The 17,534-nt window shown below is 48.6% G+C and overlaps 1 long non-coding RNA gene across 2 annotated transcripts; it reads left to right on the top strand.

Annotated features, from left to right (window-relative positions):
- Window positions 1–9,031: 9,031 nt before the first annotated feature.
- On the top strand, window positions 9,032–17,140 carry LOC137853155 (uncharacterized). 2 transcript variants are annotated; one of them, XR_011094284.1, is made up of 4 exons: window positions 9,032–9,230; window positions 10,089–10,141; window positions 12,561–12,639; window positions 16,947–17,140. It is a non-coding gene; the product is annotated as an uncharacterized lncRNA (long non-coding RNA). The 2 variants fall into 2 exon arrangements; XR_011094285.1 differs by lacking the exon at window positions 16,947–17,140 and adding an exon at window positions 13,223–14,281.
- Window positions 17,141–17,534: the final 394 nt, after the last annotated feature.

The raw sequence follows: 17,534 nt of genomic DNA, 5'->3' as shown, positions 1-17,534 counted from the left end.
AGACAGGGCCAAAGTAGTCCCCCCTATCTCACCTAGACACCAGCTCTCCTGGTCCACCCTTGCCACCAGCCACGTCTCCAGAAGGGGAGAGTTGCAGCTCTGTCACTCAATAACCATTTGTTTATCCCATGACCTGTCACTTCTTAATCCATCTGCTCTCATGACTTTCTTTTCCCCTCCCTCGCTCTATTTGGAGCTTCAAATTTGTCCTGCTAGTGCCTCACGTGAGGAAAACACACAGAGCTAATCCTCAGTGCTGCAAAAGGCACGCGCGCCTGCAACGCCAGGCAAACACTCCTGGCTTAATGCACTTCTGGTGCCCTTCTACGAACTTCCTCTAAGCGTGGAGTCCCTTTTCCTGAAACGCAGCATCCGTGCAGCTGCTGCACAGCTCCCAGATCCACCAGCTCCAATGGTCCCAGTGGCCCTGGGACGCAGCAATGCAGTGGAGCTGCAGCGAACACGGCAAGGTGCCAGCAGCAGTTCAAAAGGTGCTGCGTGGATATTTGCTGCCGATGTTTAATCCAAGCAGCGCCCCAGGTGCCTCCCTGTGGCCATGCTGGAGTGGAGGCAGAGATGCACGGGGCAGAGCATCCTCCTCAGGAGCCCAGCTGCTCCATCGCTGGGAACGCGTCCCCTGGCTCCACTGCCTCTCCACCCAGAGCAAGGAATCCATTTACACCTTCCTCCCATTTAATTTGGCTCCCAGCAGGTCTATTTTATAGGGCTGTCTACTCTGGGAACAGGGATTTTTCAGAGTATTTATTCTCTCCAGATGTTCTGACCGTCTTTGGTAACCCCTCTGGTGTGAGTGTTAGACGGTGCCTTCTGTCTTCGCAGGGCATGATTGGGTAGGACAACTCGCTCCTGGCTACACATGCTAATGGCAAAAAAAAAAAGAAAAAAAAAGTCATGATTCAGAGCAAAAGCCAGGCACAAAGTTTTATGAGACCTCAAACACTTCCCCTGTCCTCTGAACTGGGCTAAAGAGACAAAATCTTAAAGGAAAAAAGTTGGAGGGCACCGAGTTCCCTTTCCAGTAGCTGCTCAACATTGCTCAATCTTTTCCTTCAGTGCAATAAAAAATTGCAAGACTTTCGGCTGGTTCGTTTCTGACTCCCTCCCCATACCGGTATTTATGTGAGCACAGCTGGTATCACTTATTTCCTTAGTCAGCTAATATCTGATAGTCAGGTCACTTATCCTATCGAAGAGCAGTGATCTTTGAAGAAAACTAATAATAATAATTTTGTCTTTATTTTTTTTTAATTACTTTTTTCTGAGTTCTTGCAAAGTAAGAGGAAGGTAAAGGGGGATTCCAACCCACACAGGATACCCAGATGGGTATGCTCTGTGCAGTCAGAGAAGCGAATTCCCTGCCCATGGCAGCAGGCACCCTCATGCCCTGCTTTGCTCTGGGCAGTGCCCTTCTGCAGCCGGTGGCCCCGCAGACCGTGTGCGGGATCGCAGTGCTGGGGATGACGCCCAGCATTGCCCTGCTCCTGCTGCCTTTTGCTGCCACAGCCACCCAGCTGCCATTTGTCCCACCACCCCGCTTAAAGCCATTTTCTCGCTGATGCCCCAGATGGATGCCGTGGTGGCTTGTGCTCATGGCCAAAACCGAGCCCCGGCGCAGACGGGACGAGGCACGGCCGGAGCTGTGTGCCCTGGCCAGAGAAAACAGCCTCTGCTGGAGCATGGAGAAAGAATGGCCGTTTATGGTTTGCAGGCTACAGAAACATGATCTTCTGCTGGGTTTCTAATGTGGAAATAGCCTGAGAAGACTGGATCTCTCAGTCTCAGGAAAATGACCGGGCCGTTGGCTTTCGGACAAAGAGCCCCACACATCATTATTTTGGCTTTGCTTTCTCCCCCAGTACAAAGGGCTGCTTTCTTAGCCCAAATCATTCTGCAGGATGGCCACTCCAGTGTGCTGGCTGCTTCCAGCTTCTTGCAGTACTGAAGTGGCAAGAATGGAGGGGTTTGGTCTGTTACCAGCCAAATGCCTCTCACGCCTTGTACTGTGGTGGCTTAATTAATGCTCAAACACAACACGTAAAGTACCCCGGGTCCCTTCTACTTCAGCCTGAGCCTCCTGTCGTGCCCTGCTGGGGCTTCTAAGTCTTGCAGGCTTTACCCCTGAGTCTCAGCTTCTTTCACGGAGACCAGGTTAGGAGAAAATCTGAATGACCATGGCCAGGTCATTCAGAGCTGCTCCCAGCTCTGACACTTGCAAGCATGGAGAATGGTCCCAAAGGTCCTTGTGCTCCCCTAACTGATTTCTGCTACAAGGCTTCACGACAAGCATGGACCCTCCACCCCGTTCAGAGAGCATGCAGGAGGACCATCAGCTCTAGGAGATGAAAGCTGGCAGAAAACAGGATTCCTTTGTGGAAATGGAGTTGAATTTGACTGGTTTGGGATCAGCTCATGCATTAACAAATTGGAGCTTGTTTCTGGTGATGCCGTATGCTCGCTTGTTCGGTGTCACCCAATCTTTCTCCTCTTGCTAGGGCATGACCATTTTTGTTTGCCTTCCCTGCGCAGACCTGGCTCCATACCTCAAAGAGCTGTTTATTTTGTAAGGGAATATTGCGGAGTGGTTGTCTCAGGCTGTGACCACCAGTCCCAGGCAGAAGCACAGATAGCAGCTGTGGGACCACGTGAATAATGTGCCAGAGCCCGAGCACATCAGGCGAAGCCCAGGATGAGCCATCCTCAGGGTGACATGATGCCTGATTCCCTGGGTGGGTTTATTGATCTCAGTGGAGGAACCCCAAAATCTGCAACTGAAAATCTTGTTCGTATCAGCTCTGCACTTGGTAGGCTGGCTTCATTTCCTTCAGCAGCAACATTAACGGGATTTGTCTGTCAGGATGCAAATAGAAAGATGTGTCATGTTCTGAGGACACAATTTTTCAATGGAAACATATCATGGGACAGGCTTTTTGAGCAAAGGTTTCACATAGTTACCTTTTGCTTTGGAAAGAGTTAAAAAAAAATAAATGCAATTTGTAGCCAGATTAATGAAGAGCTGGACAAGATCAAAAACTATTCATTTTGCTTTATGTACTCATATTTATCTGACCTCAAAATACTAGCACATATATATATATTGCATCAATAATTGTCAAATAGTGATGTTTACACAACTGCCTAATCCTGGAGCCCTTCTCCACCTGATGTACTGCTCCCACTTGGATTTAGGCATGATGGGCTTCAAACAAAGGCATGTACAAGAATCTTCATCTTTGCAAACCAGCATCATGTTCTTTTATGTCCCTCCGAAAGCTGGCCAGCTTCTGGGGCTGCCAACAAGAGCCTTTGCTGAGGCTTTCCAGCAGGATAATGTCAGATTTGGAAGCCGGCAGCTGCAGGTTGAGTGTTTTGAAGCGCAGTCCTTCAGCACAGCTACACAGGGGAAACTTTCAAATACGAAGGCAGCAGCTGCATTTGCAGGCAGCGGCGCAATGGGGAAGGTCTGCAGCACAAAACGCTGCATGCCAAGAGCCTTGCCTCCATGTGATTTGGTCTTTGGCAGTTTCATTGCAGCCTGTTAAGGTGAATGAGAAGCCTAGGAGAAAGCAGAGAGCAGGCGAGCCCGGTGCAGCAGCCTGCTCTTGCCAGGCACCTCAGTGCTCAGGCTTCATATGAGCTTTATGAGCTTCATCCAACTTTTATTTCCTTTTGAATTTAGCAGACGGAATAAAATGTGATAAGCAGAATACAGGAAACCCTTGCAGCAGAAGGAAAAACTCTGGGAAAAAGTTGAATTCAAGGTAATGAAACAGCTAGCGGGCGTTAGCACCATCCCCAAACCAAAACCAGCCCCTCCTGCAGGGCCGGGAACGTGCAGCGGGTTTCGAGTGTGGCTGCTCTCCAGATCGCTTCCACCTGTGGGAAGGGGATGCTCGGTGGGGCACGGGGCTGGGGGGTGCCCACCTTTCTGTGGCAACGCTGGCCGTCCCCCAAGGTCCCAGCCTGCCCATACGGACAGTGAGGTGGCATCTCCATCGCCATGCCCTCGCCCTGAGGAGAAGGCAGGTGTGCATGAAGCCACGCATGGGTGCTTTCCAGTCGCTTATCGGGGCAGAGGTATTCTCCTGGTTCAGGAGTTATTTGGGGCAGGAGATTGCAGGCAGGCAGCATGACCGCACGAGCCATGCTTCCTTTGGAGACCCAGCAGACAAATCTCGGGATGATGAACTTGGGGTTTCTCTGTACTTGCAAGTGTATAGGCATGTGCACTCTGGGCCTGAATCATATTCCTGGACACAAAAGCAAAAAAGATGTGTCCTATCTTTGGCCAAAGAGAGAATGAAAATGAAAAAGAAAAAAAAAGAGAGAGAGAGAGAGAAATAAAGAAAAGAGTGGGTGATGTGCCAGAACTTTTACTTTTTATTAAAAACTTAAGTGCAGATGACGAGAAACCCACCTGTTTTTGATTTTTTTTAATAAAAAGTCAAATAATCCCCACAAACAATTCCTTTGCAATGGTTTCAATATCGGAACCGTAAAGATGAACTTTAAAGGCGCTTGTAAAAGAAAGAATATTACAATAATTTCAGTGCAAAACTCCGATATCATATTTTCTTTTATTTGAAAGAAAAAGGGAATGTGGAGAAGATTTTTTTTTTCCTTCCTCAGGATGCAGCAGTTTTAGATAATCTCCTCACTCCCCAAAGGACAGGGAGAGGAGGAGGAGGACAGGGAAGGCCTGAAGACCCAGAGCACTCTGCAGGATGCACCTGGGGACACTCTGGATGGCACTTGACCTCCTCCTACAGTTTTCCCCTGGCTGAAATTGGGAGCCATGCCCCTGGCTTAGCTACAACTGTGGCGTGAGAGCAGGGGGCAGCCCGTGGAGATACAGGAGCCTTCGTGGTGACATGGGGGCTTCCTTCTCCCACAGCAGGCAAGGAGAAAAGGGACAACAGTCCTTGGGACATGATGCGGCCCTGTCACCTTCCTCACCACAGCAAGTTCCTTAAACTCAAATGAACTTTCTTCAGGACTGTTGTACCCGGGGTGTGCAGGCACCAGATGTGGTGGGACAGAGCTGCCCTGGTAGTGATGGGGCTGGGAAATGCCAGGCGTGTCTGGCTGGGGCCAGCAGGAGCCAAGGGCGAGGAGGAAGGGGCAACATGCTCCTTTCTCCGGCAGCATCAAGGGTGAGGGCACAGAACGTGCTTCCTTTGGGGGAAATAAATTAAATTAAACTAAATGCATGGCAGTCACTCATCTGCAGGCACTGCCGGATGTCTAGGCCCTGAGCAGGGGCACAGCGCTCTTGGGTGCTCAGCACAGTGCTTTGTTTTGGACTACAGGCCTGCCATCCCCCTGCACCAACACTGTGCTTTGCTGTGAAAAAGGAGAAGCTACGGGAAAATATCCATGAGAATTAAACTCTTCTTTTTCTCTGAAAATCCTTCTTTCAGCCCACTTCATGGTCACTCTTGCTCCAACACCAGAATTTTAAAACGCATGGGAAGTGGATAAGGTGAATTTTAATCTCTTTTAAAACATACTTCAGGTGGGGGAATTAAAGCCGGTGAGGATCAGGCAGCGGTCGAAGAACACATTTCAAAACCACTGTCAATCCGCAGCTTTATGAGATATCAGCAAACAGAAGCAGAGCCTGGCTAGAGCTTGCAGCCCAGAGGCGCAGCTCACACTGCCCCAAGGACACGGCTGCAGGATGGGTGCCACATGGCTTGTGGCTCCACCAGCTGCAGCAAGGGGCTCAAAGGCAGAGGTGGGCAAACAGGCTGGCCTGCCTGGGGCCGAAAATCAAGCAGGCGGAAGAATTCAGGAGCAGAAAATAAGGCTGAAACGAGCAAAACAAGCAGCTCCGGGCTGCGAGGGGAAATGTGAGGCTGGCCAGTAAAAGGTTTCTTTTACCAGTGGCGGTGGAAGGTTTCTCTTTGTTTCATTCCCCGGCTCTCTAATTTTTTTCTCTGTCCAAAATCGGTTTACCAGCTCTGATTTCCTGTTTCCATTTTGGAAAAAGAAACAATCAGACAAAAATTCCCCTGCCAGGAGTCACGCTCAAAGCATCTTCAGGCTCAGACTTGTTAAACTCTCTGCTGGGGTGAGCTGGCAGCCTTGCAGGAGCAGCCTTTTTCATCTCATTTGGAGCCTGCAAAGCCGAACAAATGATGGTTTATAGACACGTAAACCCATAGCAATCAGTCCGTGGGTTCTTTTTCTCTTCAAGAACTCACTGTTCCTGAGTACCTCTGTGCAGCGGGTCAGGGAGGCAGCAGCACAGCATGGCAGTGGGCAGACCTCCTGTCCCTGCTGAGGGGCCTCTCCACGGCATTGCTCCTGAGGTGGCATTTTCCCTGTCCGTGCCCCTCAGCTTTCCTCCCCTTGGCTTTGGGACCTGCTCAGACGTGGTGGTGGCTACTTGGACCTTGGCACCCAACTGTGCTGCAGCCAAGGCTCACAGGGGGGAGGATGGGTCTGCTGGGTGCTGCAGGGTCCAGGCAGGAGGAGCTGGTGGACACCTGCCAAGGGGAACCCTTTGCAGGCCCTTGTGCTTGGTGCCTTCCTTGGTGCCCTTCTAAAGGCAAAGCAATTGTTTTTCGGTGGCTTCAAGGCTGTTCTCGTGCCATCCAGACTCCTCCTGAATTTCCCGCTGCCGCAACCAAGGGACACCGTGTGAATTCCTGCCTTTAGGCACTCTGATATTTCCAGCCCTGTGGGTTGGACAGGAAGTTCTGGAAATAATTGAAGATGACAAGTATGAGTTTAGCCAATGTGATTTATGCGGATATTTTTCTGAATCCTCCCAATCCTCAGCCCTCCCTTCCGACGCGTTTCGCTGCCCCGACAGCCACAGTGCGGACGAAGCAAGGCCACCATCCCATGCAGCCCTGCTGGCTACAAGGTACGATGACATGCGGGGGACCTCAGGATGACCTGGTGACACCAAACAGCTCCCGCACCTTCTCCTTTTGAGCCAAGGCACCTGTGATGTTGCCCATGTGACCCCAACAAAACCACATAATTAAGGCGAGAGATGTGCGGGGCTGCGGGGACCGTGCCCCTCTGCCTGGCGCTTCCACCCGCCTGCGCTGCTCGCCACTTGTCCAAACAGCCGTAAATCACCACTGATTCCCAGCTCTCGCTGGGGAGCTTGGGGCTTCAAAGGCAGCAAGCGCAACCCTCTGGTGAGTCGCATGAGGACCCCCCAGGCTTCTCCATCACAGGGCTGCCACCAGCCACCCCAGCAGTGCGCACCCATGGGTGCACAAAGCAGACCCTCGCACCACTTCCTAGCTTGCTCCTCTGCCAAATGTCAGTGCTCACTCACCCCACCAGCATTTTTTTGTTTGTTTTTTTTTTTTTTGTTTTTCCTATTGTAAGTTCTTCCCAAGTATTAGAAAGAGAGTAGAAAGGGCACCAGAGATATTGTAATCCACTTGTCTGGAGCTCAGAGGCAAATCCCTGGTCTGCACCCCCAATAACCCACACAAAATGGCAAAGTGAGAGTGCTGGACATCAGCGTTTCTTGGCACTGTCTCAATGGGCAGGCTACAGCCCCAGGAAAAAAGAAAAAAAAAGTATATTTGCATTTACTGATGCATTTACATTTGCTAGGTTAGTGGAGAACTGTCCAGCGGCACCAAGCTGCTGTCCATTCCTTTTTCACACTTAGTTTTCTTCCTTGTCATTTTATTTTATTTTATTTTATTTTATTTTATTTTATTTTATTTTATTTTATTTTATTTTTTATTTTTTTTATTTTACTTTATTTTATTTTATTTTATTTTATTTTTTATTTTTTTATTTTACTTTATTTTATTTTACTTTATTTTATTTTATTTTTTATTTTTTTATTTTACTTTATTTTATTTTACTTTATTTTATTTTACTTTATTTTATTTTATTTTATTTTATTTTATTTTATTTTATTTTATTTTATTTTATTTTATTTTATTTTATTTTATTTTATTTTATTTGAGGCTTTTTAACACTGCAGAGGAAGCAGAGGTTATAGCAGGCGTTTTACATGCAAGGGGGTGACACAGCATATTCAGCTGGGAATGTCATTTCCTTCAAGTGTGACCCGAGCATCAGATGTTTGCCTTCCCAGGAATCAAGGTGAAGAAGAGCAAACACACACTCGGACCAGGAAAATAATGAAAGGCAGGGGCTGGGCTGAGCTGTATGGGCACAGAGGCAGAGCCTGCTGGCTGCCCACGAGCCAATGGTGTGTGGAAAACTCATCAGTGGGCAGCCTGCCAGAGCCGAACTGTGCCTATGGGTGGTCACTAACAAAGAGTAGAAAAAGAGGAAGAAAAAGAAAGAAAAGCCTGCGCGCAGATGATTTTCCATGATGGGCGCTGTCTTACTGAGCAGCCCAAGTAGCGTAACCATCACCCTCCTGCTGAAAGACAAAATGTCAGCGGAGGAAGGGGCGGAGTGCCCATGGTGCTGGGAGGCTTTGGGACAGCCGTGTGGCTGCATGTGGTGGCACTTCAGGTGGCTGTGTCACTAGGGCTGCCCCTGCCTGTAGCAGCCCCTGCCCCAGCCACCCCATTCCTTCACCCGTGCGTGTAATGTCCCAGAAATGTGCTTCTCATATCCCCACACCTGCTGTGAGCCCACCTCCTTGTGGGCTCCAAAATAACGCCACTGGACTTGAGGAAACGGAGAAGGGAAACTTCAACAGGGCAACGCTGCGTTTCCAAAAACGTGTTCAACTTCAAACGTAGTCTCTGCTCCCTGCCTGCGTGTTCACAGCGAAGGGAGGCCCTGACCCCATGTCCCTACGAGCACCCCATAGGCACACAGCTGCCTCTGATTGCAGCAGCACGGTGGGAGCAAGAGCAGTGAATGGGCACCCTCAGGCTGTGCCAGGGAGCTCTAACCCAGGTGGGTCCAGCCCAGCAGCCCCTGGCCCCCAGGCACCTGCACTTAGGCAGAGGCCAGGCGGCCCCGGGGTGCTGATCCCCCACACCTGTGCCACATTGTCACCTCCCCACCCAGCTGCTCAGGCCTATTTAAGCCCTCCCCAGGGAAGCAATATTGGTTGGTCCTTTTGGGGGGGGGGGGTGTATGGAGTCTGGTTGGGTCCCTCTATGCTGTCCTGTGGGGCCTATGCAGGCCCTGTGGGGCCTGGCCCAGCTCTGCTGCAATGAGGTGTGAGGCTCCCAGGCAGTTTGGTGGTATTGCAGCAGGAGAGGTCTTGGAGAAGGGGATGGGGCAGAGCCTGAGCAAAGGTAAGGTGGTAAGATACGAGAAAATGGAGAAAGATGTGGGAGGGCTGTGAATGGGCTGATGACCAGGCTGCAATGTGCAGCTGATTTGGCTATGAAGGGCTCTGGGGGGCTTTTTGGTGAAGCCATAGCCGCTGCTGGCTGAGAGGAGCGGAGTGGCTGTGCTTTGCCTCCAATAAACATGTTACAAGACTGCCAGCTTGATAGCTCAGGGGCTGCAGCTCCTCTGTGTAGGCACATGGAAGTTATCGATGCCTGTGCTGTGCTACGTCGGTAGCAGCTGGGTGGCTGGGCTCTGCAGCTTGCAGTCTCAATGAGCAAGAGACTGTGCTGGGGTTATTTGTAAGGGTGTGTGCTGCTGCCTCCCTGGGATGTGTCCTGAACATCCAGTGGGTGCTGGGAGGGAGCTTACCTTCCCTCTTAGCAGAGGTGTTAATAGAGGCTCTTTTCTACGGGCATCTGCTGGTTTTCATTTTATCCCCCCTAATTTGTTGAGATCTAATTCTTTTTCCTGTTTGGCCAGGGCTGAGCAGCAGACTGAAAAGCAATGGGAAGAGACTTCTGGTTTGGTGGAGGGATGTGTACTTGAGAGATTACACAAACCCCACTTCTTTAGGAAGCCAGGCTGAAAACCCACAATGCTTATTTTCTAAGAAAATAAACCGTTCCAATACATCAACTGTCTGCACATAGGCGGGACAATCACTGCTTAGCGAAATTACTATAATTTTCCCTTTTCTGTCCTTCCAAAACGACTCCTCTAGGCTTGGATCTCAGGCAGGCTATAAAATGTGGCTACTGAAAAAGTTGAGCGTGCGGATGCTGTTTATTACATTACTGCTGAGTGCTTCTGTGTTGCAGGGCTCCGAGCTGGGGGAATTGGGCAGTCGGGATTTCTATTCCAGATGTGTTTTGTGAGTGATCTGGAGGCTCTGCAAGTGAGGAGAGCTGCCCGCAGGGCGCAGCATCTCCCCGCTGGGCTCTGTGCTGCAGGGTGCTGTGGGTGTGCATCAGACACTGGGTGCCTGTGGGTGCCCCTGCTGCCTCTGTGCCCTGCTGGTGCTCAGGTGCATCTCCCCAGGAGGAAGGAGGGGTTTGAGCTAGGAGACATGGATGGTGAGGACTTGTCTGGGCTCCCTGCACAGTGGGGTTTCCGTGCTTTCGGGGCTGCTCAGCTCTCCCATCCCATCCTGCCTGGCTCCAGGCAAAGTAAGGTGCCTTTTGCTGCCCTGCTAGCTGCTGTGTCTGCAATTAGCTATTCCTGGCTGCACTACCGGAGCTGTTAGTTGGGAATGGCTCAGGGGCCTCTGTAAGAACTACTTCAGTTTACCCCTGAGCATGGCCATACCTGTACCTGTTTCCCATGGTATTTGTTGGGGTAGACATTAAGAAAATAATACAAGCTTTATTGAACTATATTGTTGGCTTGAATGCAGCTGGGGGCCACACCTTCAGGTACTTCACTGGAGATGCCTTTCTAACTGCTCTCTAGAAAAAGGGTGATACAGTTCTGTTTGTCAGCTGTGCCCTGTGAGGCCCAGCATAGCAGAACAATGGGGGTGGTGCCCTGAAGCTGTTGTTAGTCACTGGCTCTGGATCACTTCTCACCAAGAACAGCTGGTTTTGGGTCAGAAACCCCAATGGAAGCAAGAAGTGTGGAGAGGGTCCTGCTGAGCCCCCCAATACACGGAGAATTAATTGTGGGGAAAATTCTGTTTTGGGATCCAGCCCCCAAAGCCCCCGTGTGCCCGAGGAATTTATTGGACCTAGCCCCAGATCAGGGGAGGTTAAATGGGCTCCCACACACATGCTCCTAGAGCTTTATGTGCTTGTAATATTCTAGGTTGTTTTCTGGTCCCTGATGATTTAATTCATTGTGTTTCGTATTTGTTTTATAACTGGCAGGCAGTTAATGTTATTGGCAAAAGAGTAAATAAAAGATAAATGGTGCCTGTATTCTAAAAAAAAATAAAAGCCACATTGTTCAAAAACATGCAGGCACCCCAAAACCCATTTTCTTGGAAGCTTTGCATGGCCTTCTGTTTCTGAGCTGTCTTGCACCTCTCACCTGGTTCAGGGGATGCTGGTGGTGGGTGAGGGCATGCTGCATGTCTGGGGCTGGGCTGGTGTGAGTGGCTCTGGGTGCTCACCCCTCATGGGTGAGGGTGGCTGCTGCCCAGACAGCTGAGGGACCTGAGAGGCTGCAGCATGGGGAAAAACAAAAAATAAAACACAAGGAGGGGTTGGGACCTAAGAAAGTGCGAGTCTGGCAAGAGATTTGAATCTCTGAGGCAAATAAAAGTAAATGTTGCTCTTGCTAAAGCTGCCTATTAAAATTTCCATTCACCAGCTTTTCTCCTTCATTAGGACTAATGAACAGAGCAGTCTTGGCCTTTCTTTGCTCCCTTGCTTGTGCCTGCAGGCTTTGTCATCAGACCCCCCTGCAGCACCAAACTTTGTGTTTTCCCTGTGCTGCCCTCCCTTTGTGCCTGGGGTGAAACCTTGGCCCACTGACATCAGTGGCTGATTTGGGGAAAGCTGATGTCTTACCCAGAACAATATTCTGATATAAAAAACGTTTACTAGCTGGCATCGGTGTATTGATGCTCAATCTTTCTTTCTGAGACCTCATTAGTACACGAATGATTTTTTTTTTAACCTCTGAAGTCCCCTATCCCGGCTCCTAGAGCTATTGAAGCAAATGAAAGCACCAGTTGTTCCCAGTCCCTGCTGGGTAAGCTCACAGGTTTGAGGGCAGTGCTCCATTGCTGAGCCCCATGGGAGCAGTGGGAGCAGACCAGCGCTGCCCGGTGTGACTATAGTTACAGTAATTAAAGGGCTCTCTTCTTCCTCGTGAAAAAAGATGAGCTGACCAGGTTTCTGCACTGTTGTGGAGACTTAGCTCAGCGTGGTGGATGTTGTTCCCGTTCAGCCCCAAATGGAGCAGCCAAGTTTTGCAGTGTGTCCCCAGCCCCGAGCTGGGCCCTCGGCTTCTGCCCCTGTTCGGGTGCCGGGAGGAGCAGGCAGTGTGAGCATGGCTTCAGGAAGCCAGTCACAGCTGGGTTGTGAAACGAGAGCTGCATCCTAGCCTAATGCTTTAACCACAAACCCTCTCTCCAATGTACACTTTTTTCCTTGTATCCAAAACCCATTCAAGTGTCTGGAGCGGTTGAACATCTGGTATTAACTGCTCATCCCAGTTCTGAGTTTCAGAAAATGAATCTGAGCAATTGGATTAGTCACATCCCCAGCAGATGAGTTTACCCCTGCAGCTGACTGTCTCATTCCAACTCTTCCTGGGGTTTTAACTTCTTGTTACCTGTTCCCTTCCAGGCCCACGTTCTTTTGAGTGACGGGGACTCTGCTGTGCCAGGGTGCTGGAGGACCCCTGCTGCCTGCTGGAGGAGCAGAGGTAAGGGAAGGGACTTCGGTCTCTCTTGATTTTGCTGCTGCGCCTTGGTGTGTGGGACAGGGAGAAATTAGTATTGCTGTCTGAGCTGGGCCTGTCCTGCATGGGGGGAATGAGCAGTGAGCAGGTGTGACCAGCACTGAGGGCTTGCTCTGTGCACAGAGATGAACAAAGGCTTAATGGAAGTGCTGGGACTTCACCATGCAGCCAGATGTGTAATTTCCTCCCAGTGGAAATGTTGGGTGCTTGCTTGGTGGAGTTAGAAGCTGAGGATTAACTATGCTGCAGGAAAGTCACTGCTTTCTAAACAAAATATTTTGGAATATTCAAGCCTAAAACATTTGGACTGTGACACTTCTAGGTGAAGTCTTTCATTTAGCAGTATCTCCTCTTAAAGTAAGCGTTGTTGAAGTAAGGTTTTTTCCACAGATGTTGAGTTTGATGGACCTGCTTGTTCTGATGAGAAAGACTTTCAGCAGAAAATGTTTAACCTACTTGACTGTTAAACTTAATTCCCTACTAGTGTGGGTGCTCTGCTTCAGCTTTAAATTGCATTGTGACCTGTGTTCAAGTGTTCTTATGCCAGGCCTCCAAATGTGCGTTGCTGTGAGCTGGAAGGTGTGCTGCATGGAGCTGGAGCTTAGCCAGGTGTTTTGGGGCTGGAGCTGTGCCTGGTGTCCATTACATGAACGGATGGCCACATTGCAGCTGATGTTACTGGGGGTGCACAAGGGTGGCATGGATTTACTAATGGATGGTGGAAGACCTCTGAAAGGCACAGTGAGGAACACCACCCAGTGTGGATGCTTAATCTGCTGGGAGGACGGGTGGGCATGAGGTGTTTTCAGTTCTAAATTTTAAAAAATATTACATAGATCAGGGCAGAGACTGTGGTTTAGAGAAGGAAGAGTGATCTGGGAAGCAGGATTCACCAGTGCCTCTCCTGGAAAACAGTTTTTATTTAACTTGAAAAACATGCCAATAACAGAAAACATAACTCATCTTGTGAAAGTTATGGTTGGCTGTAAAATAGAATACAGAAAACTTTCCTACTCAAGCTGAAATGTTTTTCTTTTAATTCCTTGGTATTCTCTCTGCAGCATTATAAACTCTAATTCATGTCTTGGCCTGGGCTTCAAGATCTAGCTGCGTTTAGCAGAAAGTAGCCCACTTTCAAAACTTTCGAGATTTTGTCACACACCTTCCCTAGCATTAAAAAATACCACATGTCAGTAGGTCTTTTTGCATTTATGGGATCTATGGCTTAGGGGAGAGGCAGAGAGGAGGATTGGAAGGTAAATAACTAACTAAATGGGTTTTAACTGCTGCATGTTTTAAATATCCTTTTAAAAACTAATATTGTAAACTGAGATGGGCTCCAAGTTCAGGGATTGCAGATGTCATTTATTTTCCTTCCAGGTAGTTCTTAGACCGTACAGTTCCGGCCGTGATTTAATGTTGAGAGTTTAAATGGAACCGTATGTAATTAGACATCGGGCAATATAACAATGAGGATTTCTGATGTCCTCTGCATTTTGTAGGGACACGGCTTCCTGTGGGAGTTGTAGGCATTTTTAGAGCCATGGAAAATGCTTGTCTCGCTTCCCCACCCAGACCCCTGTGATGCATCAAGGGCTGGGGGGGGGGATGCTGCTGGACTGGGGCAGGAGAGGGCAGCTTGGGCTTGTGTCTAAGCCTGACTGGTGTACAGAGCCCCCATCTTGCTCCACCATGAAAATGAAGCTGTTCCCTTGCTTCTTCCAAATGAAGAAGCAAGGGAACAGCTGCCTTGCTAGAGCGGAACAGCATTTGGGCTTTTGACTGGGGACATCGTCTCAGACATTGTTTTCATTTTGAAATAGTGTAAAACAAATGCTTTGGAAATTTCCAAGGAAGAAAACGAAAATAAACCCTGGTTATGTTTTCATTTTGTTGTCCTGAAACTCACAACAATGCTTTTTTAGATTTTTTGCGTTACCCAAACCGTCGTGTATCCAGACATCACTCCCACTGGAGCATCTGCTCTGTTCGATGAGGGCTTGAATTCCACGAAAACTGTCTCATCTCCTGCAGACCGGCTCCGACCTATGCTTCCAGTCCGCTCCCCAGGCAGTGCATAAAGCGTGTGCTGCTGTACTGAGCACAGCTCCAATGCCTTTAGCCAATTAAGACTACATTAATTGTGGCTTGCCCTCAGGTGCATGCATGCCTGCCCCTTGCAGCAGATGTGCTGTCCCATCCCATTTGGCATCTAAAGCTCAGGGCGAGGCCATGGAGCAGTGCCTGTGGATGACCTGGCCAGCTTTTTGGGGTGTGTAAGCACCCTGTGGCTGAGATGCCATTAATGGGGTTTACTCCTCTGACGTGTCATAAATCTTTATCACCATGTATGGCTGAGTTATAAATCTCATCTGCAAAGAGCAGTAAAACACCACCCAGTGTACAGGAAGGTGTCTTCATGGCTTTACGTATTTGATGCCATTTTGAAGTGTTTTGGAGATGTTATGTCCTTTTTAATCAGTGTTGTATGTCAGAAAGGGAAGGGGGATTTTATTAAATCTGGTGAAATAGTAGCATTGAAAAACTGCCCAAAGAAAACAGTACAACCCTTAAACTGAAGGATTTTGTTTTGAAGTCTTACGTGAAAAGCTCTCTTTAATATTTCTAGTCTGAAAAGTGTGAAGGCAGAAACCTTAACTTGCTGCCCAACAAGTTAGAAAGCCACGGAGCCCTGCCTGGTGGGTGGCTTTGTGCAGCCAGCAGCCTGTTGCTGCTGTAAGCCACTGTCCCAGGCTCCCCCTGTAAGAGCAGCTTGCGAGTTTTGTGCTCTGCTTGTGGAAGAGGGGACAGGAGCACACAAAGAGATGTGAGAATAAGTGTTTGGGGATGTTCAAGCATGTAAGGAAAAAAAATAGTTATTGATTTACTTGAAGAAACTGACTTTCCAGCTTCATCCTCTTGGGATGGGTGCCCCTGAGCATGTTCTGCACCCAGCAGGATGAGCAGGGGGCTGGTGGCAGAGCGCACCCACCTTGGTTTTGTGTGCAGGCAGCAGCATGGTGGGGCTGGCAAAGGTAAGATGGGCACCGAGGGGATGGATCTGTCACGCAGGGGATGCTGCCCTCTTCCCCCTACCCCTTGCAGGTGGCACAAGACCTGTCTGTAAAGCATGGCATCCTAATTTCAGTGGTGTGACTGTAAGATGCTGGTGTTTCACGCCTGCGCCATTTGCTGTTGTCCGTGTTTTGGTTTTTTGGGTGGTTAGAAAAGTTCTGCTCACTGTACTCACAGGTGCTCCTGTGGGCCTCTTCTCTCCAGGATGGCTGTAGTGCTGTTTCTCCAGCGGCAGCTCATAGTTAATTATAATGAAATGAGTGCAACAAAAGTCTCCTATGAGGGGGGGAAAAAAGAAACAGCGCGAGTGCTAGACAGGCTAGACAGCTATTCGTCTGATGTTCATAACTCACAAAATATCAGTCGTTTGCAAAGTAAATGATTTATCATAGAAAAATAAAGCGTGGTTTCCTACAGACTCCTTTCTAGAAACCCTGCATTTATTTACCTTCACAGCGTGGCTGTTTGGAAAAGGTATTTCTCATGAAATATTAAATGTGCTTTTTATTTTGGAAGAGTTCGCAACGGTTGGGGGAAGTAGAAATAAAGCTAACTAGAAAACTGCAAACCTGCAAGTGAGAAGAAAAGCTGCAGCTTTTGTCTATCCTTTTGGAGAGGCAAACTGTGAGTGTCAGTAAAATGCTTTTTTTTCAGTGGTGCTCCCTGACCAGCCACAATTTAAAAGACTGAAATGTTTGTGCAAGATGGCTTCCTTGAAGTCTAATATTAGTACCTTATGCTGGAATAATATAGCAACAAATTCACCGTTTTTCTCCTGATCTGGACAGTGGGTCCACAGGGCAGCTAGGAATGTGCTGCAGGAGGATTTATGGCATGTGCTGTCTGCCAGCATTCAGCTGAGAGCAGCTCTTATTTTAAATGATAGCTGGATATATTTTATCTGAAGGATTACAATAAAAATAGAACTGTGCATGATATTTTTTTATTTCACAATGGCACTAATCAGGATTTGTACAAGGAGGAAGAAAGCTTTGTTTCAGTGAGTTAGGTACTTGCTTCCAGGTGAACAAAATGCTTTTGTGGATTTTTTCTTGCTTTCTTTTTTCAAAGAAGTGGCTTCTTTTTTGCAGTTTTTTAAATAACTGCCAAAGTGCAGTTATTTAATTGCTGAGAGAACCAGTGCTGCAAGTAAAACATGGACAAAAAGCTACCTGATTTATTCTGTTTTCCTGCAGGTACTGCCCCACACATGCGAAGCTGAACTTGTGCAGTATCACGTAACTAAATGAGAAGCTGTAAGGAACTCAGCAGTGTGAAATAAGTAGCACGCACTGTTCATGCTTGCCTCCGTGTATGATCAGAAATATCTCTTTGCGTGCATTAGACACAGCCTCCTAGGTCAGGGTCCTTAATAAACATGCATGCCTTATCTTCTTGTCTTCTTTCCCCTCCCCAGCAGAAAGAGATCACACAGAATCACAGAATTTCTAGATTGGAAGAGACCTCAAGATCATCGAGTCCAACCTCTAACCTAACACTAACAGTCCCCACTAAACCATATCCCTAAGCTCTACATCTCAATGTCTTTTAAAGACTTCCAGGGATGGTGACTCCACCACTTCCCTGGGCAGCCCATTCCCATGCCTAACAACCCTTTCAGTAAAGAAGTTCTTCCTAACATCTAACCTAAAACTCCCCAGGCGCAACTTTAGCCCATTCCCCCTCGTCCTGTCACCAGGCACGTGGGAGAACAGGCCAACCCCCACCTCGCTACAGCCTCCTTTAAGGTATCTGTAGAGAGCAATAAGGTCGCCCCTGAGCCT

The sequence above is a fragment of the Anas acuta genome, chromosome 3 (genome assembly GCF_963932015.1).
Source record: "Anas acuta chromosome 3, bAnaAcu1.1, whole genome shotgun sequence".
Lineage (NCBI taxonomy): Eukaryota > Metazoa > Chordata > Aves > Anseriformes > Anatidae > Anas > Anas acuta.
This window is presented reverse-complemented; position numbering and strand designations above follow the sequence as displayed.